Source organism: Rhamphochromis sp. 'chilingali', assembly GCF_963969265.1.
Source record: "Rhamphochromis sp. 'chilingali' genome assembly, chromosome: 9".
NCBI lineage: Eukaryota > Metazoa > Chordata > Actinopteri > Cichliformes > Cichlidae > Rhamphochromis > Rhamphochromis sp. 'chilingali'.
This window is the reverse complement of record NC_137936.1, coordinates 4559698-4587428: the sequence shown is the minus strand read 5'-3', so window position 1 is coordinate 4587428 and position 27731 is coordinate 4559698. Positions and strand designations below refer to the sequence as shown.

Here is a 27731-nt window from a genome sequence, read left to right as displayed (position 1 = left end):
TGTGTATCAGTTACAAGGGTTATTCATTGTTCCATGCAAGGTTTCTGAAGACAAACATTAAAGCATTAAACTATCTTCACTTCCTATTAGACCTAGCTAGCCCATGATCACGTTACACGCAAATACAACGAAGCTCATGGAACAATTTCCCAAAACGCAAACTTTAGCCATCTGTGAAGCATGTGAGTGAAATGAAATACTGATGAAATAAAAGGGTACTTGCCTTAAATATGGCGCCTAGTCATTTGAATTAAATATGCATGCCTGGCACTTGATGCAAAATCGTTTTCTAGTCCAAGTTTTTCTGCATTGTGTGGCCCACTGAACCTGGCAGTTCTTCCTTCCATCTAATTTTGATCTGTATGACAAAAGACACTCATGTATATCAGGAGTCAATAGTGCTGTCATATTATGCTTTTGCTTGTTTACAGTCAAATGTCCTTTTCCTTCATAATCACCAAAGTTTGAAATAATGAGGTCAGAGTTCAGATTCCTCTAAACTCTCAATTTTGGACAGTTTTTTCTACTCCTAGCTCTTCATGATGTCACAAAGAGAGATTAATATTAATATGCCCATTGAGCCCCGAGTCACATGCTGATTGAATATTTTTTTTGCAAGAGTAACCAATCAGAACGATGCTGTCTTTATCTGGTTCTTTAGCCAAGAAGCAGATAAACCATTAGGTTTACAAATATGCTTTAACAAAACAGCTGGAAAACTATGAGCCAACTGGATTGCTAGGGTTAAATAACCAAAGCTAAAGTATGTATATACCTGTAAATACACACACACTTTTTAAGAACATTTCTAAATTCAATAAAATAAATCAGCCTCAGGAAAAATCGGACTTGTTAGTCCTGTGGATCATGGGTGCAGCAAACATGTGACCCTTCATGTTGACGGTCAGTGATTAGTTGATTACAACTGCACCAGATAATCTGACTGATGCCATGCTGGGCCATTACCCCCTTTGGCATGAATTAACCTCTAGATTGGTGGCCAGAGGACCAGATCAATATGCAGTTGCACACAATCACTCTGATTACAAGGAATAATAAAAGAAAGGCATACTATGCAGCATTGTGAATCTGTTTCAGAGCCCATCTCTAGGTTCCATCCGGCAGTCCCAGCATCTTGCTGCATGTGTGCATAGCTGTGTATGATTACTGAAAGTGCAAGAAAAGGGTGGGTATTGCTTACATTTAGTCACTAGAGGGTGAACTATCAATCTATCAATTACAGTTCAACACAACCCTTTCTCTCTTTCCAGAGGGCACAATGAGGCACACTTTAACGAGATCAATGTCCCTCTCCCGGAGATCTGACATGGAGGCTCCACGCAGGGCTGCTGGTTTAAAATGCCTCCTGCAAACATGAGACGGGTGGAGAGCCCACTGCTGCTGTAATATGCACATCAATAAAGAAGGGCAACACGGCTGCTTAACACCAATGATATTGGCCTTCAAGGCAAAACAAAAAGTGAAATGTGGAACACACTGTTTCTCCTCCCTTTGAAATACATGGAATACATATATATCTATAGCTTTCATTTGAACAAAGCATTGCCTTAAACGACCACTGCTTACTCTATCTGCCGCCACTTAACCTTATAGTTGCATTTATTAATGAAAACTGACTTGTCAGCCATTGAATGAACTGCAGTGTTGTAACTGAATGCAATCTTGCATGTAGCTATCATCAGTTAAAACAGTACATACTGGTGTCCGTATGAGATCACTGTATATAGCAGTTGAGTGTTGTTGTGGCAAGGCAGGCCAGCAGAAAAAATGAATTAAAAAATAACCTAATTTCACAACTAGCTGACCAACCTTAATCGGCTTGCTTGCTGGAGTTGTCTCTAGCAAAATATTACCTGAAGTTTTTCAGCCCAGTGTGGAGTTTTTGTTGGAGTATGTGCCACAGACACTAGGCATTAGTGGACTTATTAATGGACATGTCAGGATTACCATTATCAAGTGCAAAAGAAAACACTGATGTCAAAGCAAAGTGAGAACAAGCATCACACAGAAAATTCGTCCGTCATCATCAGTCCCAGCTGTTAAAGACAAACAAGAACGTAAGGGTAGCTTTTCAGACACTGGCAATGAAAATCATCTAATAGCCTAAAATGAAAGCTGCATAGTGCATATGGCTCTGTAATATTCTTGTAATCCATTACTAGTTTCAGTCCAGAGGCCATCAGAAAGAAGCACATGAGCAGTAACTCTCAGCTGAGTGCTTCTATTTTTTCAATCTGTAGAAATGTTTCCTGTGGGCACCGGGTCATGGCATCCTCTGTCCTGAAGGCTAGCTAGGCATGGCTCTCCATGTGACCAATGCTTTGGCATGCACTTACTGCCTCCCAGTCAACTCTCCAGCTTATACCTCATCCCCCGTCATCCATCAAATGCACATGGCTAAAGGAAGATGCACTGCGGCTTCACCTACTGGCTTCCTTGAGGGTGAAGAGCCAGAGGGCTGCCCTTTGAGTCGTCGCCTCGTGAGGGAATGTGAGTAAAATCCAGCCATCAAGTTAAGTGGCCGCAGATAGACAGAGCACTTTATTAATCCTAAAGGGAAATTGCAGTTTTAGGGTGAGTAAGCAAGTGAGAGAGGGCAAGTGGCATTCTTCCAGGCCCAGAAAGTTACATAACATGGAGAGAAATAGATTTGCTATTGTACAACATCATGGGTAAATCCCTGCTCATGGTAATCTCTTTCCTTTTAATGAAGCAAAGCAGGACTACCAGTTTAGATTTGCAGGGAAATTGCTTCTTTCATCAGCTGATGTGAGGCTGTGCCTCGTACAAGAGAGCCACAAAGGTTCAAATCAAGGGGTAATAAAAACTGTTGAACAAATGCCAAATGGTTCTTATTCACCCCCGTTTCTCCCCGTCTAAAGAAAGAAAAGAAATTCTCAGGTTTTGTAAAGAGAAAAAAACTTTGTAATTTTTGAAAACTTCTCAGAACACCCAAAAGACAAACGAGAGGTGGATTGAGTTGTTCGGCCGTGGGGAAAAGGTCATTTTTGTCAGTGGCTGAGTCTGATGTCACATTTCATACTCCGAATCTTGTTCGAAGTGAGAAAAAGAATTTCACTTTAATTCACAATGTGCCGCGATGTGTTAAATTGCTCCCATGTCAGAAAATAACAGCCCTTCACACTGCAACACACGCCCTTGTCATTAGGGGGGAGGCTCGTGCTGCACCCGGCAGCGGAGGGGATGTGTGGCTGCGTGTTTAGGTGAGTGGGAGTGTTAGTGGGTGGGGTCGCAATTCACGCTGAGCTGTTTTAGAAACCCATCACTAATTACTTTTGACACAAAGCCGGCGACAGCCATGGTGGGGATATGATCGAGCTGTGCAGGTTTGTATTACTGTGGTTTCAGTAGAGTACTCCCTGCATGCAGCCAAGTATGACCTGCAAGTGTATTAATAGGTTCAGGCTGACCTTTTGTCACAAAGGCCAGACAGCAGAGCAGCATCAGTAATGCTATTAACCTCAGATCATCTAATGAACATATCCACATTGATTTTACCTTCATCCCAGCTGCTTCCTTCAGGCTTCTCTAAGGACACCAATCAAGCTTTTTTTTGCTAAGTACTAGTCCTGCATAACACCTGCTGCTACCTCAGGCATCAAACCATAGTATGTAGCTTTGTGTCGCTTGAATGCATCACGTAGCAACGCTGGTGTCAAATTAATTCGGTTCTTTCTTGGCTTTGGGATAACGCCCGACTCACACTGTTGTGGTTTGCAGAAGAATGTGAAGTGGCCAGGATGAGAATTAGGACCTCAAAGTAAGAGACTATATTTCTCATTGGGAAAAGGGAATGCCCACTCTGGGTTGGAAACGTATCGCTGTTTCAAGTGGAGGAATTGAAGTATTTGAGGATACTGTTGAAGGTGTGAAGGTGAAGCTATTGATTTACTTGTCAATCTACATATCTATCTATGGCGATGACAGTGGGCAGTGACCAAAAAAAATAAGATCTTGGATGGAAATGAAAGACAGGACTTTAAGGGGACAATAGGCTCACCCAGATGTGCTGCAGAAGGTGATGTGGAGAGGGAAATCTGGGAATCTCTGCTCATACTGCGACTAGGCCTGGATTAGCAGCAGAAAAAGGATGGTTTGGGGGCTGGGCTGAACTGTGATGGATGGATGGTGTGCAAGTTTTAATTGGTGATGATATGCCAACCATTTGATTAAAGAAATAAACAAGCGTTATAGATTATATCATTCTTCCAGAATGCAAACAATAACCGTACTATAACCTGGTACCTCGTCTTCTGACATTCACAGCAATGATAAATACATTTTAGTCCTGGTTGGATTGAAACTAACATTTTTACTACTTTTTTCTACAGCAACTTTTTTCTGTCTTAAGTACTCTTAAAGTTCCTGACTCCCACTGTACATGCTCTGAGGTGGTCATTCACTTTAGGGCCAGAGTTCTATTTAGCTGGACTTTGGCCATAGATCCTGGCAGTAAATCAAGGCAGTATGTGCTGCCATTGGTCAGACGGCTGTCTAGGAGAGCACAGCTGCTCCCTCCACTGGAAACGATGGCCATGCTCTGAGCGCAAGCAAACACTGGTGTTCAGACCAAGGCTTCATAGTTTTCTCTTTTTTTGTTTTCCCCCTGGAGCACAGAAAGAAACTTTAGTGGTACAATAAAAATCTATCAAAACCTAACTCTTGGAGATACAAGCTGTTATCTGCAAGCAGAATAATTCAATTTATATGAATGTAAAATATTTGTTTTATTGTTTCAACATTGGACAGCATTTATTTAATGTCCAATGTCTGACTTCAGACACATGATGTCCAACCAGATACTTACTCTGGATGGTATTACTTTGGCCTGCAGTAACACTGTGAGGAATTTTGACCAGGATCTCTCTTTCAATGTGAATATTAAACAAACATGTTGGAGTGTTTTCTTGCATTTGCATATTATTTTTAAATTTAGAAACATCTTGTCACAGAGTGATGCTGAAACACCTAGATAGTGATTTTTCACTCTACTCTCAAGCGCTCTATGAAACACCAATCACCTATTTATACAGGCACTTTTTTCTACACTTATTCATACTCCAGGAACAAGAGAAACTTGTGGTTCAAAATCTTTCCCAAGGCGTGCAAACTGGAAACGGTTGCAGCCAGGAATTGAACCACTAACCTTCCGATTAGTAGATGCCTTGCACTAAGGCTACGTTCACACTGCAGGTCTTAATGCTCAATTCCAAGTTCTTGATCAAATCCGATTTTCTTTGTCTGGTGGTTCACACTACAAATAAAATGTGACAGCAAATGCGCTCTAGTGCGAACGGTTCACGGCCCTCAAAGTAGCCCGCATTCGCAAAAGAAGATGTCACACACAACGCACTCTGTTTACAGAAGTAACAATAGCAGCTACAGAGCTAGTAGGTGTTGTTGCAGCAGTCTATCAATTTCTACACAGTCGTAACCGACAGAATTTTGACAAATTAATTAAAGAAAGAAGGACACTAAGAAAAAATAGAGCCCGTGCTTTAACAACGGCCGCCATGCTTTCTTGTTTGTCTTCTCCGGCGCTGATAATTGGCATCTGTCTTGTGTCGGTGACGTAAAAGATGGATTTGATGTGACATGACCGTTCAAACAGCAGTTGCTTTCTAAAACATACGAAAGTGACCTAGATAGGATTTGAAAATATCGGATTTGTGCCGTTCAAACTGTCATACCATGATCGGATATGGGTCGCATAGGGTCAAAAAAGTCAGATTTGATGCGCTTTCACCTGCAGTGTGAACGTAGCCTTAGTCCTGAACTACAGCCACCCCATTCAAATTTGAGACTGGGCTAATTATAATTTGTTATCATCAGACTCTCCTTAAAATTCCTCAAAAGCCTTCACTTGATACAGAATGCTGACAGGGACTAGAAAGAGAGAGCATATTTCTCCTAAATTGGCTTCTCTTCATTGGCTCCCTGTTAAATCCAGAATCAAATTTAAAAACATTCTCCATCTTAACTCGGACCTCATAGTACCATTTCCCTCCAACAGAACACTTTGGTCTCAGACTGCTGGTTTACTTGTGGCTCCTAAGATATTTAAGAGTAGAATGGGAGGCAGAGCCTTCAGTTTTAAGGCCCCTATACTGTGGAACAAGCTCCCAGTTTGGATTTGGGAGACAGACACCCTCTCTACCTTTAAGAATATGTTTAAAATTTTGCTTTTTTTAAAAAGATTATAGTTAGGGCTGGATCAGGTGACTGGAAATCCTCCCATAGATATGCTGCAATAGGCCTAGGCTGCTGGGGGCTTCCCATGATGCACTGAGTGTTTCTTCTTCAGTCACCTCTGGTAGTTATCATTAATCTCTGGCTCTCTTCCACAGCATGTCTTTTGTTCTTTTTCCACCCCTCATCACCAACCAGTCGTGACAAATGGCCCCGCCCCTCCCTGAGCCTGGGTCTGCTGGAGGTTTCTTCCTATTAAAAGGGCGTTTTTCCTTCCCACTGTTGCCAAAACACTTGCTCATAGAGGGTTGTCTGATTGTTGGAGGGTTCTTTCTATTTTTTAGGGTCCTTACCTTATAATATAAAGCGTACCAAGGTGCTTTTTTGCTTTTGTGCTATATAAATAAAACTGAATTGAACTTTGGTGTTCTCCAGTGATGCCAGTGCAGTGATGTCAGAGGACATCTTGGATGTATCTCTATGATAGCAGCAGTTTCTACAACAGCTGTGTTTGACAAACAGTGAACAAAATGCACTGATAACCATAAACTAAACAAAAAGTAGTTCATAACTGAGCTGCAAGTTTGCATTTTGTCAGATTACACATCTGGATGACTGAGGAACATTTTCATCGCTTGTAGCACTAAACATGCTTCTGCTGCTGAGGAGAAAGGGTGCAGTTCATCATAGCTGCTGATAAACACAGCTCTCCTCTGCCTCAGGTTGAAAGCAATGATTAATACATGAGAGGATAGTGTACTCAGACATATTCCAGCATAACCCTTAAGTATTTCTAAACGCTATTATAGATAGCAAGATTTCACTTTGTGAAATCTTAGTGAAAGGCAATATTAATTCCATTATGAAGGAACACACGAGCTAAATATAATATAACAGGTGATTGTGAAAATAGCAAGTGAAAACAGAAAGCTCCTTCCGAAAGCTTAATCCCTTTGTGGTGCCTGAGCGCATGATTACACACAAGACAAATACCCAGAAACTTTCTCAATCAAATAATGTGTGTGTTCAGTACAGACTGAAATACCCTGTGGTCTTTGTGATCAAATTGAGTATCTTGAAACACATATTGCCTTGTCCATGGCGCGCGCGCACACACACACACACACACACACACACACACACACACACACACACACACACACACACACACACACACACACACACACTCAAAAATCACTTGAAAACACCATTAAGGCAATCAATAGCTAATTGCTGTGGTCTTGAGTTTTCTTTTGTGACAAACAATCAAGCATTTGGACTCTGTCAAAGATGAGTATATCAAAGTACTCTTTTATGCAGTACTTAAAGATACTATTAAAATTACATCCCCTTCTGTTCATCAGTGACTCTCATATATAAACTACCTGAATTAGGCCACAATTTCATTTGCTAAAGAGGATACGTGCTGTTTTTCTTCAAATTAAAACCACTTACACAAGGGAGGTTGCTGCTTAAGAGACATTACACTTCTAAATTAAGAAACCAGCTTTATTCTCAGCATTGGACACTTTTTCCACTGAGCATGCTCCAAAGTCTTGTCATTTTTTCCCCAAGTGCATCTACAGGCGGGCAGTTAAACCTTGTTGCAGTGAATGTTAGCTTTCCGCTGTTCTCTCTGTGATCCTCTCTCTCTGTTCCTCCGTCTCTCACCCTCGTTCTGTTTCTTTCTAGTCTTGTCTCTGTCGCCTTCCTTCATTCCCTGTATTTAGTCATTGAGTTCAGTGTGTGTTTCCCATGTTTTCCTGTGGCTGGTCTCTGTCTGTTTCCTGTTTTATTGTGACAGTCTTGCGTGCGTTATGTTTAGTTTTCGCTTCCCCTGTTTTGTTGGTTGGATCCTCAGTTTGTCTCTGTTCCTCGTCATGTCGCTGTCATTCCCTCCTTGTGTGTGTGTGCCCTGTTTACTCAGTCATGTAAGTTCTAGATTCCAGTTTAGGCTGTTTATTTCTCTTGTTTTGAATCTACCTCTGAGTCTGCAATCTGGATCCGCTAACTGCAAACCACACACTCGCACATGACACTCCAGGAGGTGGTCATGTCACCCCTTCAGTTCTTACAGAACCCAGTGTAGTGGCTCCGCAGTGTAGTTTTAACACATTCACCTAAAATACCAAAAACATTGCCATTCCAAGACCAGGAGGAGGCATAAATTCCAGGGAAGTATGCACCAAGAAGGACATCTTGCAGAAAATCCTGTGCCAATTCAAGTATGTAATCCATTGGCTGTGGTGACCCCGTTGCAAATAAGGGAGCAGCTGGTTTCATGTGAATTATCTAAAGTCTAAAAAGGTTGCTGATAGATCTTGTATTGTCCATAATTACCAATGAGAAGTTTACCATAATTTTCCTTTCTAGCCAGCCCAGCACCCAAGTCTCCTCGTCTGCCTTCCACGTTAAGACGTAAGGCCGCTGGGGGCGGGATCGGGGTGTCAGCCAGTGACTTCAGTCACCTCTGGCCATCTGGCTTCAGCCCTGCTAGACTTCACTCTGGGGCTTATGGCCTCTGCTACCCAGCCTTTGAGCCCCACCGTCGCCCAGCCAGGCCCGTCAGAGGTCAGTTCAAGAAATGTGTTAATATTATGACTGCACTATGCTATGACTGAATGGAGTCACACTGCCAACTTAACATATTTATCAAAGTTAACTGAAACAAACACGAACTCTGTAAGTTAATTTCAAGAGTGTAAAGCTTTTGTCATGTGAGGTCCTTCCTGTATATGTGGAACAAAACCAAAGCAAACACATAAAGAGCCACAAGGTGAATGCCAATGCCTACCAGGGCTGATAGCATAACTGTAGAGTTAATTTTCAATGTTTAATGATTAGTCTTAGCTATTTCAGTTCAATTGACTTAAATGTTATAGCGTCAAATCACATCAACAATCCCTTTACAGCGCTAACCTGACGACCTACTGTGGAATCCCTGTGTTTGGGTACTCAAACCATTTTCCTCTTTGGCCATTGGTAAAGTTAATTAATATGATTCAGTCATTACTAATAACTAGGTGGATGAGCTAATGAAGAGATAAAAAAAAGGTTTGACACTTTGACAATAGGAAAAAACAAGTAAAACCTGGCTTTACAGAGACACAAAAGCTTTCTTGTTTTCAATAATTGAACTAATGAGTCCCACTAACACGGTAATGATTTGTTGATGCTGAAACGTGACATGTCACACTGTAATGAACGTCTTAAATTGAAGCTGATGCTGGCACCTGTTGTCACTTACAATGTAGGTGCCACCATGGAAGCAATTATCCTCGCTTTGTTATTTATGTTTGTAGAAGAGCTGACAGATTTTACAGTAACACCCTCATTCACATTCATTAATTTCAAAACTTGCAAGAGTTTGGCATCACTTGAAGCACAGCCAATAGCTCTCATAGGAAGAGCTGGCAGGGATGCAGCTAATGACCACTATAAAGGAGAACAAAGCTTCTAATCAGTGCAACTGTATTGCTTTGTGGTTCAGTGGAGTCAGAGCGAAGAAAGGAGGCATTAGACGGGACTTGTGCTAGTATATCAAGCTGACCACTGGTTCATTGGGTGCTGCTGGACATTATAAATTTTACATGTTGCGGCCGTTGTCGATGCTGACCGCACTCGCTCTCTCACTCACAGAAAATAACACACCAACACGCCTGCAGAAAAATCCAATATGCTGCTCTGTTACAAAAGCTGGGCTGAAACTGAGTAAGTGAATGCGCTCGGATTACATTTCACCCTCTTCCCTCCCAGATGGCCCCTAATCTCAAATTACAAACCATTTCAGGAAAGCCGGAGAAATGGAAAAATCCTGGACCGTGGGGTATCGTTCTCCACAAACACACCGACACACACGTAGAGGTGCTTCCTGAAAAATATTTGCCAATAAAAACACAATGATGCATAACTAACAGCAGATCAATTACAACAGGAAAACAATCAATCAGTGCAGTCATGCAGGCACCGCCTCTCCTGTTGTGAGCACAGAAAGAGGAAAAAAAGGAAAACAGTCAGAAAATGTAGAAATATGTAAAATCTCATATTCTCATCGCTTCTGCACACCATTAATCAGTAGGAGTTTTTTAAAAAGGCTCACACTTGACTAAATAAGAAAAAAAACAACAACAACAAAATAAGAAAAAAGGAGGAAAAAGTAAAGTTTTCTGATACATTACCTTCTCACCAGGCTAACAGTTTTTGAACTAAAAATGTGCACACTGATGAATTAAACAGGAGGAAACAACTGCTTCTGCGTGGGAGGTGAACATATTGTGTCTGTGACACCAGTTGGCTGTTTGTTAAAAGTCCAGCAAGTGCCACATTGTGGTGTCTGATTTCATGCAGCTCTTTTGATGTGGAGAAGTTTTTATGTCATCTGGTTGAGGCTAACGAAGAGAAAGCAGAGGGATCAATGTCGCTGTTACTGCTGGCCAGAAGCACGCTCACTCTGAAAACACCCTCTCAGCAGTGCCGAGCCTCGGTCCAAAGAGTCTATTTCAATGGTAAGAACTCCCGAGAGGAGAGCAGAAAACCTACCGGCAGAGCCCAATTCACAATTGATTGCTCTTAGAGATCGAGAGAGAGGGGAAAAAGAAGTAGAGGCGGGAGGTAGTTATTGGGCCTGACCGAAAAAGATGATCACAGTGATGAAGTGAAAGGGACTGAATCTATTCTGCACATATCTATACAGACAGGAGGGTCATTTCAGTGTAAAGTAAAGCATAATCTCTCCACACACTTTCATCTCCTCTGAGCGCGCTTGTGAAGTTGGAGTGATGGCTGTCATCGAACGAGCTCTTCATTTGGAGCGTGTGAATCTCTGAACTATGGAACACTTCAGTGAGCGTCTGTAGTGATATTATGCATTACTACACTGCTGTGGTGCATGCAAAAAAACAAAAGAAAGGAAACATAGGAGTATTTATTAAACAGACATTCAGCTGTGAAGGTTATTTCAAAAGACTAAAATATTGATTGTATTGTTTATTTGACAACTGGTGGTTTCCAAATCCATCAGTAGTCATCAGCCCACGATGAGGTATGTGGTAAAATCACAGATTGCACAGTAAGTGGTCAGAATGGGAGTGATTAAGAATAACAGATGTGCTGGAAAGTCTCTAGACGATAATCTTGAACACGAGATCAGCCAAGTTTAAGTTGTATACACTCAACATATGATTCTTTGAAAAATGAGGCAATAATTTTGAGTAAAATGGAACAGGAATATATAAAATCAAAGGTTGCTCTTTAAGGAAACTTAATCAAGTAAATTTGACCAGATTCCATTAAATTAGAGTTTTCACATTTCAGTTATGTGACAACATTAGATTGAAAAATAAAGTGTAAGGTGTTGATTTTATTAGATTTTTTATTTTATTGAATTTGTATGGAACTTTTGACTACATCCCATGTTAAATCATTATAGAAAGGTGTGATTGTTACTTATTAACGTTTCAACAATGCAACTCTTTATTCTGAGTTGTTTTGAGAGTTCTTGCAAGCAAGTACAGTCGCATCAATATCGAATAATGTAAGACGTTTTCAACCATCAGAACCTTCCCTGTGTTTTCTTTTTTGGTTTGGTTAGACTGAGTCACCAAAGAGGTCATCATGAACCAACAGCTGCTCCCCGGGAATAATAGTAGAAATCCAGATGTGCAAAGTCTTTAGTTTTTAAACTATGCACTTTGAACACCTGAAACAGCAGCTTTAAAACAGCTGATAAAATTACAATGAAAAACCTAAACACTTTAAATTCTTGTCTGAAACATGACAAAGTGCAAAATGCAAGGGTGCTATCTGAAGCTAATGTATTGCAAGTAAGTTCAACACATGAGAGAGGAAAAATAGATCCAACAGCAACTCCACAGCAAACACCGGCTACTGGCTTTCTTTGAAAGGTTGTGAGATCAGCTCAAAGCAAGCATTATAAACAGCTTCAGCTTGGTCTTGTACACCAGCTTCATAAACTGTAAATCTTCCATCTAAGTACCAAATAAAATTGAGCAGCACATGTCTGAGGTTTTTTTTTAATAAGAATCACTTAAATGCTGTACTATAAAGAAGGATCTCAAAAGAAGACTCAATGAAACAACTATTATTTAAAGTATTTATGGGCAAGAATCGACCTCCAAACTAAAAGAGCGGCAGCATGTCCTAAAGAAACTTTAAGGGTGGTTCCTGCAAGTGAGCGCAACCTCCGAGCAGGGCTGAGGATTGGACCTCACATATTCACACTCCACAAGCTGCATCCAGGCCTCTCACCAGCACTCACACACACTCATGCATCCTCTCACAGCTGATGGAAAGTTAATTAACTGCCTTTTTGAGGCGGCAGGTCTGTGATAGCCCAGCCACTGATGTGGCCCCATTACGCAGCCTTTAGCAGTGATGAATTATTGCTCCTTCTCTCCTGCCTACCCCCCATATAAGTGGCGACTTGAGCCCAGGGGAAAGATTGCTGTAGTTCACTCTAGTATGTTGTACACCAGGTAGAACCAACAGAGGTTGCAGATTGCAGTTCTTTTAGAAGAGGAGGAAAGGGAAAGGTACAAGCAATAAACCAAAACAATAATTATACTAAAAAATCCATTAATGGAAATTGAAGATTATTACTTTCTTTTACCTTGAGAGAGGGAATAAGCAGCCTTTTCCCTGCTTTCCCATTGTTTCTGAGCAGATAATGATGGTATAGCTGTAACACATATGGCTCCCGTTTTATTCTGCCAGAGATCAATTATAGCAATATGCTAACCTCACAATAATATATTGCAACACACTACCGGGCAAAAGTTTTAGAACGCCCCAATTTTTCCAGTTATTGATTGCAGCTGAAACCATTCAAGTCCAATGAACAGCTCTAATGGTACAAACGTAAGTGGTGAGAAAAAAACAAGTAAGGTTACCCAAAACTGAAAAATAATGTACATTTCAGAATTATACAAAAGGGCCTTTTAAAGGAAACACACAATGGGTTAAAATTTTAAAACTGTTCTGCACTATGCACTAATTCCTACAAGTGTTCCAACGTTTCTGGATTATTTACAACCCCCGCTGTCTGCATAAAAGCAGTGTTGGAACACACTGTGGTACCATACCCTCGTGAGCATCAGTTGAACAGTACTGTACTGCAAAATGTAGTGTGTTGCTACAAAAATGGTGAGAAAAAGGCAATTAACAATGGAAGAGACACGGACCATCATAATACTTAAAAATGTAGGTCTTTCCTACAGAGAAATTGCAAAGAAAGTCAAGGTGTCAGTGAGTACAGTTTCCTTCACCATCAAAAGGCATTCAGAAACAAGCTCTGACAGGAAGATCTGGCAGACCCAAAGCCACAACTGAATCAGAGGACAGGTTTCTGAGAGTTAACAGCTTGCGTGATAGGCGACAGGACAACAGCTTCAAGCACAGCTTAATAGTGGTCATAATAAGCAAGTCTAAGTTTCAACTGTGAAGAGAAGACTTTGAGCTGCAGGTTTGACAGGATGAGTTGGAGCAAGAAAGCCAGACGTCAGAGTAAGACAAAGAGACTTGTCTGGGCCATGAAACACCGGAGTACAGTGACTGGAAGACTGGAAGAAGGTATTATGCAAAGATGAATCAAAATTTCATCACGCAGGATCTTTGTACACCGTCGAGTAGGTGGAAGAATGGTTCCAGAGTGTGTGGCATCAACTGTCAAACATGGAGGAGGAAGTGTGATAATCTGGGTCTGTTTTGCTGGATCTCGGGTCGGTGACTTGTGCAGAGTGAGGCACTCTGAACAAAAACAGCTACCACAGCATTCTGCAGCACCATGCAGTACCCTCTGGTAAGTGCCTAGTTGGTCAGAGGTTCATCCTACAGCAAAATAAGGACCAAAACATAAGTCCATGCTATGCCAGAACTACCTCAGGAAAAGAGAACAGGATGGTGAGCTTTAAAACATGGAGTGGCAGCACAGTCTCCAGACTTAAACGGCATCGAGCTGGTTTGGGACGAACTGGACAGAAGAGTGAAAGCAAACCTACAAGTGCCACATTTATGGGAACTTCTGCTACAGATATGGGAAGAACTTTCTGAAGAATATTTGATTTCTATTGTAGAAAGAATGCCGCAGGTGTGTTCAGCTGTTATAACTGCCATATATCTGCCAAAACGTTTAGAATACATTTTGGTCTATAGATTGATTCCATGATTTGTTTGTTTTTTTTATCTCCACTTGTTTATTTGTACTATGCTTTCATTTTAGAGTGCAATGAGACAGTAAACTGTGTAATTTTCAATAGAAAACTGGAAAAATTGGGTTGTTGCAAAACTTTCTGTTGTTTTCCAGAAGATCCTTGATAATACCTAATTAAATGCAGTGTTGGGAAGGTTACTTTTAAAATGTATTCCACTACAGATTACAGAATACATGCCCCAAAATGTAGTTTGTAACATATTCCGTTACGTTACTCAATGAGAGTAGCGTATTCTGAATACTCTGGATTACTTAATATATTTTTTTTACAATTACATGAAGGTACTATTGCTGTGTGATTTATTTCTATTACTGGTTACTCGCAATACCAACACCAACTAGATTTTTAAATCTTAATATAAATGAGTAACGGTAGGTGGACATTAGGTAAGGCTGCACTTTTTGCGGCGATCTCGTATAGAAAACTATTCTGTGCGTATATAAAACAGGTCCGCAGCTCCGAACCCTAGTAAAGGGACCTCTGGCTAATACGTCGGGTTCGTGTCGGGCTCGTAGCCGAAAACTAGCTTTACTTTGTTGCCTGGGTCAACTTTGCTAGTGAGAGACAGAGAGAGGCGTTGAAAGGCTGCTCCAACGGAACTTATTGTTTTAGAGGAAAACACGAACACAGTGTACAGTCGAGTCTTAATAGCTTACTTACAACTGGGCTAAACTGCCCATGAGGCTACATCAGGGGTGGGCAATCTCAGTCCACGAGGGCCGGTGTCCCTGCAGGTTTTAGATCTCACCTTGGGTCAACACACCTGAATCACATGATTAGTTCGTTACCAGGCCTCTGGAGAACTTCAGGACATGTTGAGCTAATTTAGCCATTTAAATCAGCTATGTTGGTTCGAGGACACATCTAAAACCTGCTCGGACACCGGCCCTCGTGGAAAGAGATTGCCCACCCCTGGGCTACATTCTTTAGGGCTATGCCTGTAACACTCTGCCTATTCCCTTCATATTAAATAATTTTTTGAATAATAATTTTTAAAAATATTTCTTCACGTCAACTTGCGGGCCGCAAGTGGAGGTGACATGGGCAGCGAGATTGAGACACAGGCATTAGAGCCTCTTAATGCGTGTTTTGTTTGGGTTTCCACCGGCGTAGGATTACCAATTACCAATAGAGATGGCATAGCCTAACATATGAGACAGGAAAAGACCGCTGTGTAATCCATTTATTTCAACAAAGTAACTGTATTCTGAAATAACCCTTTTAAACTGTAACTGTAACAGAATACAGTTACTCATATTTTGTATTTTAAATACGTAACGCTGGTACATGTATTCCGTTACTCCCCAACACTGATTAAATGTTCAAAAACACCAATAAAAGCGGTCAGTCACATTCAGATGCAAATAACAGTTTGCATACTGGGATGACTGTAGCTCAGTAGGTAGAGAAGGTCATTAGCTAATTTGGTTGGTGGTTTGATCCCTGGCTGCTCCTATCCTAGGGCAAGATAGTAACTCCAAGTTGCTCTCTGATGTGTTCATTAGAGTGTGAATGTTTCACTAAAAGATCTTTGATGTAGAAAACATGGGAGAATGTTGTATAAAATGCTTTGGGTTTAAAAGTGCTATTTACTCAAAAAACCTTGACAAAGTCGTCATCCATTTCATACAATAGAATAAGACCGTGCCTATAAAGAGAAACATTTGGTTTCTGGAGCCAGGAGGTTTTTCCTCACTGAGCCTAGACCCAAGCAACTCAGCTGGTTCCTTTGGCAGATCCAAATCTCGTACTGTCATTTAACTCTGGTTGGGTGAATAACTCGGGGACAGATGGGCAGCTAGAAGATGGAGCTTCAAAGTCCTCATCACTAGAATGTTATGTATCTATAGACAAACAGTACTATCATCAGACTCTTCTCTCTCATTAAGTTAGCCAGTAAAAACGAGAGGTGGTATTTCATCTGAATGTGGTATAGATCTCATTGCTGAGGGCATGTTAGGGAAACCGGTAGATGATTTCGTTTTGAAACTGTAAAAGGAAAAAAAAATATTCTCAAAGTGCTTCCTACAACATGCCTCATCCACAGAAGCACTTTTTACTACACTGAAGTGGTTTCCATTAAACATTTACTCACATCTCAAGTTGTTCACTGATAAATGCATCAGAGAGCAACTTTGGCATGCAGACTGAGCAGCCAGGGATCAAACCACTAACTTTCCCATTAGCAGATGATGTACTCTAACTCCTAAGCTATATAGCCACCCCTGGATCCAGAAATATTGACTAACGAGAAGAAGCAGTCCTCAAAGTGATTCTGTGGCTCTTTGCATACTGGTGGATGTCAGGGTTCCTGGGTTGTTGACCCAGTGTTTTCTGTTCTTCACAGTTTATTTCCTACATGTTCCATTTCCTGTTTCATTATCTTCAGCCGTGTACTCACCTGTTGCCAATTGTTGTCATCGTCCAGTCTGTGTATTTAAGTTCCTCAGTTTTACCAGTTCACTGTCGTGTCATTGTCGCTGTTAGGTTGTCCTATGTTCAGTTCCGTCAGTCAGTCAGTCATTCAGCCATTTCCTGCTTCTGTTCTGTTCGTTCACTCCGTCTACCATAAACACCAACCTTCACCTACCTGTGAGTCCAGCGTTTGGGTCCTCCTTCTCTCATCCACACTGCAACCCCTGACACTGGAATACCAAAACCCAAGTTCCTTTTTTTCCCTTCGTCCATGCTGGGAGGTTTTCGACAGACGTCTGAACTGGATGAGGCTGGGTTGTGGCTCGTGTTAGTAACTTGGTTTAATACCCAATAAGCAAAGTATGCCTCTATGCCTCTTCTCTCAACTGCTGATTGTGAAAAACATGATGTGACATTATGGATACTTTAATAGATATTGTTTGTAAAAAAAAAATCAGCAACTTGAAATTTGTAAAGAATTGATTGATTTAGGCCTGGACAATTTAATGCTTGCTATCTCTCTGTGTCTTAGTGGGAAGAATTATTTCTTTAGTGGACACTGAAACCTTCGTAGGCTGGAAAACATGAAACTCTCTCCTGCTGTTGAAGGAAGAATGCTTAAAGAATGGGGTGCTGCTTGTGCTGAAGGTGCATTCGATTTGCACTAAGCTGCAGTATTCTTTGGGGATGAACATGTTGTACAATATCACCACACTACACACAACTTTGAGGGGAACTAAAGGAATTTAATATTACGCTGGGACAAAGCTGAGACACTTGCAAGAGACAGAGTTTAAAAGAATAGTTAAAATCAAAGCAGCCGATGAAGAGTTATTCTCTCAGTCTCTAAAATAACTTCAGCCCAGAAACACTGCAATTCCCATAATGTGATATAACTCACATTGTGAGCAGTGCTGGGTTACTCCAGTAATGCGATAAGTCAATTATTACATATCACTCATTGTGTAGCACAACAGGGAAACAACTGAGGAACTTATGATGATTAACATGTCCAACAATGAAGCCGCTTTCTCAGCTGGAGAAAGACAGACGGCCGACTCTAGGTTGGGAATCAGTAATTGCTTCAAGTGAAGAAGTTCATGTATCTGTTGTTTGGAAGTGGGAGAAGAGAAGAGTAGGAATTGGCAGAGTGGATTGTAAAGCTGTTGTATACTGGTTGGTCTGTGTTCCCATCCTCACCTATGGCCACAAGCTGCAGGTAGAGATCCAAACAGTTGATTTGGCAAATACTAACTTTAAGAACTTGAATTTAGTCAAAAGTGATATCAAAGCTCACTTAACTTCAGGTAAGGCAAAAAGGAGAAACCCAGTTTATTAAGGTAAATAAAAGAAATATAATGTCTGTATGTAATGTAATGTCTCATAGTACTCTAAAAATAATATGTTATGTAGACGAGTCCTTCAAACTCAATCTTTTTATTTTTAAAAACGCAGTTCACTAATGGAAGGGTATTACAGGCAGAATAGTACTTCTGGCCATTTAAAGTTATCTAAGTGTTATTCTCACATTGCTCAGAATAGAAAATAGTGTTATAACTCACGGGGACTAACAGCAAAACAGACACAAGGTAATTTAACAGCACTAAATGTGTGTTCAGCAAACACCAGAGAATGTATTTCTACCGACGCCCGCTTGCGTTCAGATGAATGTAACTGGGACAGAACATTCACAGAAATCTATAAATATTCCCACAGCTCCAGTGACAGGCATTGTGGTTATTTATAAATCCCATTCAGCTGAATGTGCCGAACGCTGCGTCACAAATCCCAAACAATCACACAGATGCAAAGAGTGATCTGCAACTCCCCACCACAAGCGTCAGCGCCATGCAGAAAATTGAACACATTTTTAATTACAAACAAAACAATAGATGCTTCCAAGACAGAGCGGAGACGGCGGCTCCACAATCAGGCAGTGTAGTTGCAGAGACAACTAAATCCCCAAGCGCTATTGTGAGTGACTTCAACACAGCTAGCCGGAAATAAAAAAAAAAAAAAAACAACATTTATTCAAGTAGATGTGTGACAATGTGTGGTGCAGCAGAGATAAAGCAGAATAGAAACATGAGTAAGCAACAGGTTTAACGATGTAGGGCAGCAATTTAGGAGGGGACGGACGCATCAGTACGAAAGTCGACATCAAAGTGAGCCTGGATGAAATGAAGACGCAGCTGACTGAGTGGGGTAAGGCTAACTTTGCCTGCATGCCGATCACACACACACGCAACCACTCCCACCGCAACTTCAGAGGCACCAAGGAGCACAGCCATTTGTCAAGGGTATTGTAGTTTAACTAAACCAGCCGCTCACTTAACATCTCAGCACAGCATAACAAAATTAATATTTTGTAGCATCAGGCAGTCTGTCATGAATTAAGCAACTTAGCATCTGATGGGAGGATTGTTGCCTTATAACAGAAACAAAAGCACAAAAAGACAAGACTATTTCTTACCTCACCAAGCTAAAGACATAAAAACATATGCACATGCATTGCAAACTTGATTTTTTTTGCTATTCAAATGACCTCCAGTTGAGATTAAACATTTACTACATTAAGTTAAATATAAAATAGAAAACACTTAAACCAGGGCAGATTGTAAAGATGCTAAAATATAATCTAATTTCACTAGCAATTACTGACTATTATACAGTGGCTTGCAAAAGTATTCGGCCCCCTTGAACTTTCGCACATTTTGTCACATTACAGCCACAAACATGAATCAATTTTATTGGAATTCCACGTGAAAGACCAACACAAAGTGGTGCACACGTGAGAAGAGGAACGAAAATCATACATGATTCCAAACATTTTTTACAAATAAATAACTGAAAAGTGGGGTGTGCGTAATTATTCAACCTCCTGAGTCAATACTTTGTAGAACCACCCTTTGCTGCAATTCCAGCTGCCAGTCTTTTAGGGTCTGTCTCTACCAGCGTTGCACATCTACAGACTGAAATCCTTGCCCATTCTTCTTTGCAAAACAGCTCCAGCTCAGTCAGATTAGATGGACAGCCTTTGTGAACAGCAGTTTTCAGATCTTGCCACAGATTCTTGATTGGATTTAGATCTGGACTTTGACTGGGCCATTCTAACACATGGATATGTTTTGTTTTAAACCATTCCATTGTTGCCCTGGCTTTATGTTTAGGGTCGTTGTCCTGCTGGAAGGGGAACCTCCGCCCCAGTCTCAAGTCTTTTGCAGACTCCAAGAGGTTTTCTTCCAAGATTGCCCTGTATTTGGCTCCATCCATCTTCCCATCAACTCTGACCAGCTTCCTGTCCCTGCTGAAGAGAAGCGCCCCCAGAGTGTGATGCTGCCACCACCATATCTGACAGTGGGGATGGTGTGTTCAGAGTGATGTGCAGTGTTAGTTTTCTGCCACACATAGCGTTTTGTATTTTAGCCAAAAAGTTCCATTTTGGTCTCATCTGACCAGAGCACCTTCTTCCACATGTTTGCTGTGTCCCCCACATGGCTTGTGGCAAACTGCAAATGGGACTTCTTATGGTTTTCTGTTAACAATGGCTTTCTTCTTGCCACTCTTCCATAAAGGCCAACGTTGTGCAGTGCACGACTAATAGCTGTCCTATGGACAGATTCCCCCACCTGAGCTGAAGATCTCTGCAGCTCGTCCAGAGTCACCATGGGCCTCTTGGCTGCATTTCTGATCAGCGCTCTCCTTGTTCGGCCTGTGAGTTTAGGTGGACGGCCTTGTCTTGGTAGGTTTGCAGTTGTGCCAGACTCCTTCCATTTCTGAATGATTGCTTGAACAGTGCTCCGTGGGATGTTCAGGGCTTGGGAAATCTTTTTGTAGCCTAAGCCTGCTTTAAATTTCTCAATAACTTTATCCCTGACCTGTCTGGTGTCTAAATCCAATCGAGAATCTGTGGCAAGATCTGAAAACTGCTGTTCACAAACGCTGTCCATCTAATCTGACTGAGCTGGAGCTGTTTTGCAAAGAAGAATGGGCAAGGATTTCAGTCTGTAGATGTGCAAAGCTGGTAGAGACAGACCCTAAAAGACTGGCAGCTGTGGTTCTACAAAGTATTGACTCAGGGGGCTGAATAATTACGCACACCCCACTTTGTATTAACATTTGTAAAAAAAATGTTTGGAATCATGTCTGATTTTCGTTCCACTTCTCACGTGTGCACCACTTTGTGTTGGTCTTTCACGTGGAATTCCAATAAAATTGATTCATGTTTGTGGCTGTAATGAGACAAAATGTGGAAATGTTCAAAGGGGCCGAATACTTTTGCAAGCCACTGTAAGACAACTGCATTTAATGCAACAATTTATCAGCCTACCTAACAAGGAGCCTACCTATCAGCAAATTAGATGACTAATATAATAACAGTCACTGAAGTGTATCCTCAGTTTTACATCAATTTTGTGTTGCTTAATGCATGAAAAATATTTATGAAAAAAAAAAAAAACACAGTGGAAATGTTGTTCTAAACGTTGGTATCAGTATCTGTTCATCCCATTCAAACTCAGTATTGTGACTACCCAGAGCAACACAGACGTGGTCAACATTGGCTCTGATTAATCCTCCACTCAATGGCAAAAAGAGGCATGGGAACAAATTATCATTTAAAGTCAAAGATAAGAATTTTGCTTGAAGTGCAGAGAAAGATGTTAGTGGGGTGGTGGTGATATACCTGCTTAACACTCTGGAAATCAATCTCACTGTCTTGGCAATTTTAAATGAAAAATTCTTAACATGTTTTGAAAAAACAAAAGTACTTCTTGTTTGACTTCAAACCATAGGGTCAGGGTTCAGGGTCGGGGTCATCGTTAATCAGAACGGTTATGTTTTAGCAAGTAAAAACAATTATGTTGTTACTTGCGTTACAAAGGTTCTTCAGTTATCTGTGCGGCAGGCAGAACGAAAGGAAAAAATAAATCAGACAAATGTGTATTTATCTTCCTGCGCACTCGAGCTACAATCAGCTGATTTGAGTTCATGTGCAGGAGGAGGAAAATAGTGGAGCGATCTACAGCAGGTCGAGGCAGATAGCCCCGCCCCTCCCTGAGCCTGGTTCTGCTGGAGGTTTCTTCCTGTTAAAACTGAGTTTTTCCTTCCCACTGTCACCAAGGTGCTTGCTCATAGGGGGTCATGATTGTTGGGCTTTTCTCTGTATGTATTATTGTAGGGTCTCCTTTGCAATACAGGGAGTGCAGAATTATTAGGCAAATGAGTATTTTGTCCACATCATCCTCTTCATGCATGTTGTCTTACTCCAAGCTGTATAGGCTCGAAAGCCTACTACCAATTAAGCATATTAGGTGATGTGCATCTCTGTAATGAGAAGGGGTGTGGTCTAATGACATCAACACCCTATATCAGGTGTGCATAATTATTAGGCAACGTCCTTTCCTTTGGCAAAATGGGTCAAAAGAAGGACTTGACAGGCTCAGAAAAGTCAAAAATAGTGAGATATCTTGCAGAGGGATGCAGCAGTCTCAAAATTGCAAAGCTCCTGAAGCGTGATCATCGAACAATCAAGCGTTTCATTCAAAATAGTCAACAGGGTCGCAAGAAGCGTGTGGAAAAACCAAGGCGCAAAATAACTGCCCATGAACTGAGAAAAGTCAAGCGTGCAGCTGCCAAGATGCCACTTGCCACCAGTTTGGCCATATTTCAGAGCTGCAACATCACTGGAGTGCCCAAAAGCACAAGGTGTGCAATACTCAGAGACATGGCCAAGGTAAGAAAGGCTGAAAGACGACCACCACTGAACAAGACACACAAGCTGAAACGTCAAGACTGGGCCAAGAAATATCTCAAGACTGGTTTTTCTAAGGTTTTATGGACTGATGAAATGAGAGTGAGTCTTGATGGGCCAGATGGATGGGCCCGTGGCTGGATTGGTAAAGGGCAGAGAGCTCCAGTCCCACTCAGACGCCAGCAAGGTGGAGGTGGAGTACTGGTTTGGGCTGGTATCATCAAAGATGAGCTTGTGGGGCCTTTTCGGGTCGAGGATGGAGTCAAGCTCAACTCCCAGTCCTACTGCCAGTTTCTGGAAGACACCTTCTTCAAGCAGTGGCACAGGAAGAAGTCTGCATCCTTCAAGAAAAACATGATTTTCATGCAGGACAATGCTCCATCACACGCGTCCAAGTACTCCACAGCGTGGCTGGCAAGAAAGGGTATAAAAGAAGAAAAACTAATGACATGGCCTCCTTGTTCACCTGATCTGAACCCCATTGAGAACCTGTGGTCCATCATCAAATGTGAGATTTACAAGGAGGGAAAACAGTACACCTCTCTGAACAGTGTCTGGGAGGCTGTGGTTGCTGCTGCACGCAATGTTGATGGTGAACAGATCACAACACTGACAGAATCCATGGATGGCAGGCTTTTGAGTGTCCTTGCAAAGAAAGGTGGCTATATTGGTCGCTGATTTGTTTTTGAATGTCAGAAATGTATATTTGTGAATGTGGAGATGTTATATTGGTTTCACTGGTGAAAATAAATAATTGAAATGGGTATATATTTGTTTTTTGTTAAGTTGCCTAATAATTATGCACAGTAATAGTCACCTGCACACACAGATATCCCCCTAAAATAGCTAAAACTAAAAACTACTTCCAAAAACATTCAGCTTTGATATTAATGAGTTTTTTGGGTTCACTGAGAACATGGTTGTTGTTCAATAATAAAATTATTCCTCAAAAATACAACTTGCCTAATAATTCTGCACTCCCTGAATAAAGCGCATTGAGGCGACTGTTGTTGTGATTTGGCGCTGTAGAAATAAAACTGAACTGAAATTGAACTGTAACAAAATCAATGCCGGGTCAGGTTTGTAGCCTCCATTTCTATCTGTTCATGTTTCTGCAGTGATGATCGCTTTGAAGTTTTTTTGGGTAGGTTATAAGCTTAGCTTTGTGTTGCTGGCCGTGTGTTCATACATGAATAGTAAAAGAAAGCTTGTATGTGTGTCCTCATTAGGACAGGGATGTGTGTTGGTGTGTGGAACTGTAGTTTATATTGTTAACTGGTAATTAGGTGACGGTGCACTTCCGGTAAGACATGTTCAGAGTAACGAGAAAGTAATGCTGAGTAGTGTAAGAAATTACTTTCTCTGGTGAGCAATTAACAAATAGTGCACAACCATCACTATCACCAACCACACATTTAGATGGTTTGGTATTGTTTGTTACAGTATTCTGTGATTCTCACCGCATACTTCATAATAGTAGGGTTGAGACTAAATCACCAACAAAATTTGACCTGGTGTTACAAAGGCCCTACTTGAAAATCACAGAATCTAGAGGCACTAATTTACAGTTTCGATTAGCTTGTAAATAGTCTGTTTTTTTAGAACAGGAACAACTTCCTATGATTCTCATTGTTTTTCACATTTTTTTTGATGCAAAGAACTTAGTTTCTTCACTAGCTAATGGAAATATTGGAACACTTTTAATGCAATCAGCACATTATGTTCACGGTGTATAGTGCACACACGCACACGCACACACACAAATAAATAAATAAAAAAACACATCAGGCTTCAATGAATCAAAATGGATGCTGACTCGTGCATATGTTGCGATGATAAGAGCAGAGCACAAAGTGAGAAAATGAATCTTAACCTAGACCAGGCATACTCTTTTGTTGGATCTCTGCTTGAAGGCCATACATAATAAAAACATGACGCCATCACCAGTTCATCAGCAGTTCTCAGTGTAAACGGGTTTTACATTGATAAAACCCTACAGAGGGACATCAGGTTCCAACTGTGCCTTCTGGAGAGTGCAGATAGAAGAGAAGGAAAAGATGAAGTGGATACTGAGGTTTACAGAAAACCATTTACACAGATCACTACCTGCTGTCAGATTCACATCATCTGATGGAGCTCAAACTGGAAGTAATCTGGACGCACCTCCACTGGCAGTGACCGTATCAGCAAAAATAACAGTTGCCTAAAACTCAAGTAACATCCAGCTTTGCAAGCCTGGAGTTACACTCACTGAGCTTTCATTAAAAAGCATCCAAAAGGAGCTGGAGAAAAATAAACAAGACAAAGCAGACCATAGTGAGACACGAACATATTGTCTTTCAGTGTGTGGCTCTGTGGATTTGGGCTTTTTCCCAAATGCAAAATTACTATGTTTTTTTTTTTTTTCAGAATTGTCAATATGCTGAGATAAAGCCTGGCTAAACATTACCAAGGAGGGGACACCTGCACATTAGTGAGTCTGAACAGAACACCCACAAACAAATGCAATTCTAGCCAGACATTTGCACTAATGAACACAATCCAGCACATTTACTGTCATGGTCCTGGGCCATGTGGGCCCAGTATTCTTAGTTTCTTGTATTTTTGTATTTCGTTCCTTATTTAGGCCATGTTTCCTAAGTTGTCCTGTTGTGGTGTTCCTTATTTGACTTCCCCTTGTGACTTTTATCCCCTGTGTGCCCCTCTATGTATCTGTGAGCCCTCATCTCCCCTCCTTGTTTCATTCCATGTTTCCCCAGCCCACTATGCCCGCGCTCTCTCTCTCCTCCTGTTTGCACCTGTGTACTTCCTGTTTTACTTTGACAGTCTCCCGTCAGTGTTGTTTACTCCTGCCATGTCTTGTTATGTTTATCTGTGTCAGCTGTGTTCCCATGTGTGGCCACTTCCCCTGATCATCCCTCTTGTGTATTTAGTCTCTGTGTTTCATGTAGTCTGTGTCGCGTCGTCTGTGTTACCACCCCCTGTGTTCCGTATCTCCAGCCATAGCTTTTTCTTAGTTTATGTCCAGTTTAGGTTTTCTGTTTGAACTATTACCCTTATACTGCCCTCGCTCTGGTTTGTTCTGTTATCAGCCATAATAAAAGGCTCGCTTTTGTTTAATCCACTCCTGCATCTTCGCTTGTGTTCGCGTCTGGGTCCAACACACACATTCCCACACGGTCTATCTCCACGGACCGTGACATTTACAGCTGCAAGGTCTCAAATAAAAGAGCAAACTGAAGCTGGTGGTCAGTCGTGCTGACCCCTGGACCCTTCAGTTCCCCTACGCTAAGCTTCTCCTATTGACTCAGATGCAGTTCATACAGGTTGTACATCAAATTTCCCCAAATTTTATATCAGAAATGATTAAAAAAATGCTATTCTACATAGAAGTAAATTCAGGAACAAAGATTGGGAACATGTTGATGATGTATCCTGTACTTTGGGGCATGTACCAGTTTTGCATTCAATGAAATCATTTCCCTTTTCCTTCTTTGAATTTCTTCCTTGGCTAGATAAATGTAGTCGTTGGCTGCGTGCGCTCAGGTGTTTGGAGCTGACCAATAGGAGCAGCTTTAGCAGGTAAGTTTGCAGGACGTGTTGCTGATCTGAACTGTGGAGCAAAACCGGTTCGAGGGCTGAGGTAAGAATATCAGGCACACTGAGAAGAGCAGGTCTGTCTTAGATTCCTATTTTAAGCATAATTTCGAGAACACAGCTTTGGCCATCTTTGTTGAAATTCAGTACTGTGTGTTCTGCACTACACAGTATGAAAGCAGTTCTCTGTGTGATTTCACAATTTGAATCGTAATAATCTTTTATTAAACAATTTCAGTTTTATTATTATTTGCTTGAAAATGCAATAATGGAGAGGAAAGAGCAGAATCACAGCGATTCTGCAAGACTACCAAAGTCCAAAAGAAGGGAGTAATCTTATCTCTAGCTGTTACCTTTTCCTGCTGCTGACACCCTTAATCTTATTTCCACCAAATATAAAAGCCAATAATCTGTCTCTAAAGCTGATCCACTATATGGCTGCATTTTGCTTCACAGTGTGATTTCTACCTGCAGCAGTGTGTCACCATGTCTCTCTGTAATTTTAACATAATTGCATTCATTACCCAGTCTGCACACCTACGTCTTATTGTCAGCTCCAGCTTGACCCAAACTTCATTTGGAGCACAACTCCCTGGGCAATTGTAATTGATGTGCACTTGCTCTTCGTGTTCCTCGGCAAACACTTGTTAATAGAGCAGGACAGCTCAAGACCTCGCTGTAATCACAAGTGTTTAGCGCTCATTCTTTGTACTCACTTCATCACCATGCCTAATTAGAATCAATAAACATGGTGAGCAAACATTAATCATCAGGGCTTTCGCTATTTCCTTTTACAGACCAAAGCCCAGAGGGTGAGGTGTCTTAACCTCATCTTTGCCACCGTCCCACAAACCTGCCTTTAGAACCGCTCTCGAGCACAGTGCTGGATATTCCATAGATATAGCTAGGGTGCTGTCAGGAATAAAAACCCTTTGAAATTGCCATGAAGCTTTTGAAGCCCGTGTCCCACTGCTCAGCTCGCTGAGGGTTTTCATCTCTCCCCATCTCTCCTCATTTGCAGAGCTCTCAGGGCCTCACTGAGCAGCTGTAATGAACTCCAAGGGAAAAAAAATGAAAAGAATCCATAGAGGGGAGGACTGTAATGGACAGCCAGTCAGTCATGCACTGTATATGCTGGAGGTTGCTTTATGCAAACAAGCTGCTTGTAATAATCTACAAATCTGTTTTAGAACAGCAGGGTTTGTTACTCATTTTCAAACATATTGTTCAATACTGAAGGGGAGAGGCATCGGAAAGGGGAGATGCGTACCCTCTTTATCCTGCAAAGGAATGCACTACCCCACTAAGCTTCAGCTTCGCAGCTCTGGTCGTAATGGGTGTTGTTCATTTTTTATCTGAGCGGATTTGAGGAGGCCACCCATAAGCTAGCTCACAACAGGCGATGGAAGCTTTCACCAGCAAACGGAAATGAGTGACAAACACTGAAAAGCAGAATGGGGAATGGGAAGATCAGAAATGAGGTGTTTTATCAGGCTGATAAAAACTGT

General features: G+C 41.4%; 1 protein-coding gene across 5 annotated transcripts in view; it reads right to left on the bottom strand.

Annotated features, from left to right (window-relative positions):
* Positions 1-27731, bottom strand: part of iqsec1b (IQ motif and Sec7 domain ArfGEF 1b) — a 235928-nt gene that overhangs the window by 117441 nt on the left and 90756 nt on the right. Inside the window, exon 2 of one of the 5 annotated variants that reach the window (XM_080890617.1) lies at positions 10014-10102. The exons of the other annotated variants lie outside the window; for them this stretch is intronic. The gene's annotated coding sequence lies outside the window, so the exon portion shown is untranslated. The remainder of the gene's footprint in view (positions 1-10013; positions 10103-27731) is intronic. 5 annotated transcript variants of the gene reach the window in all.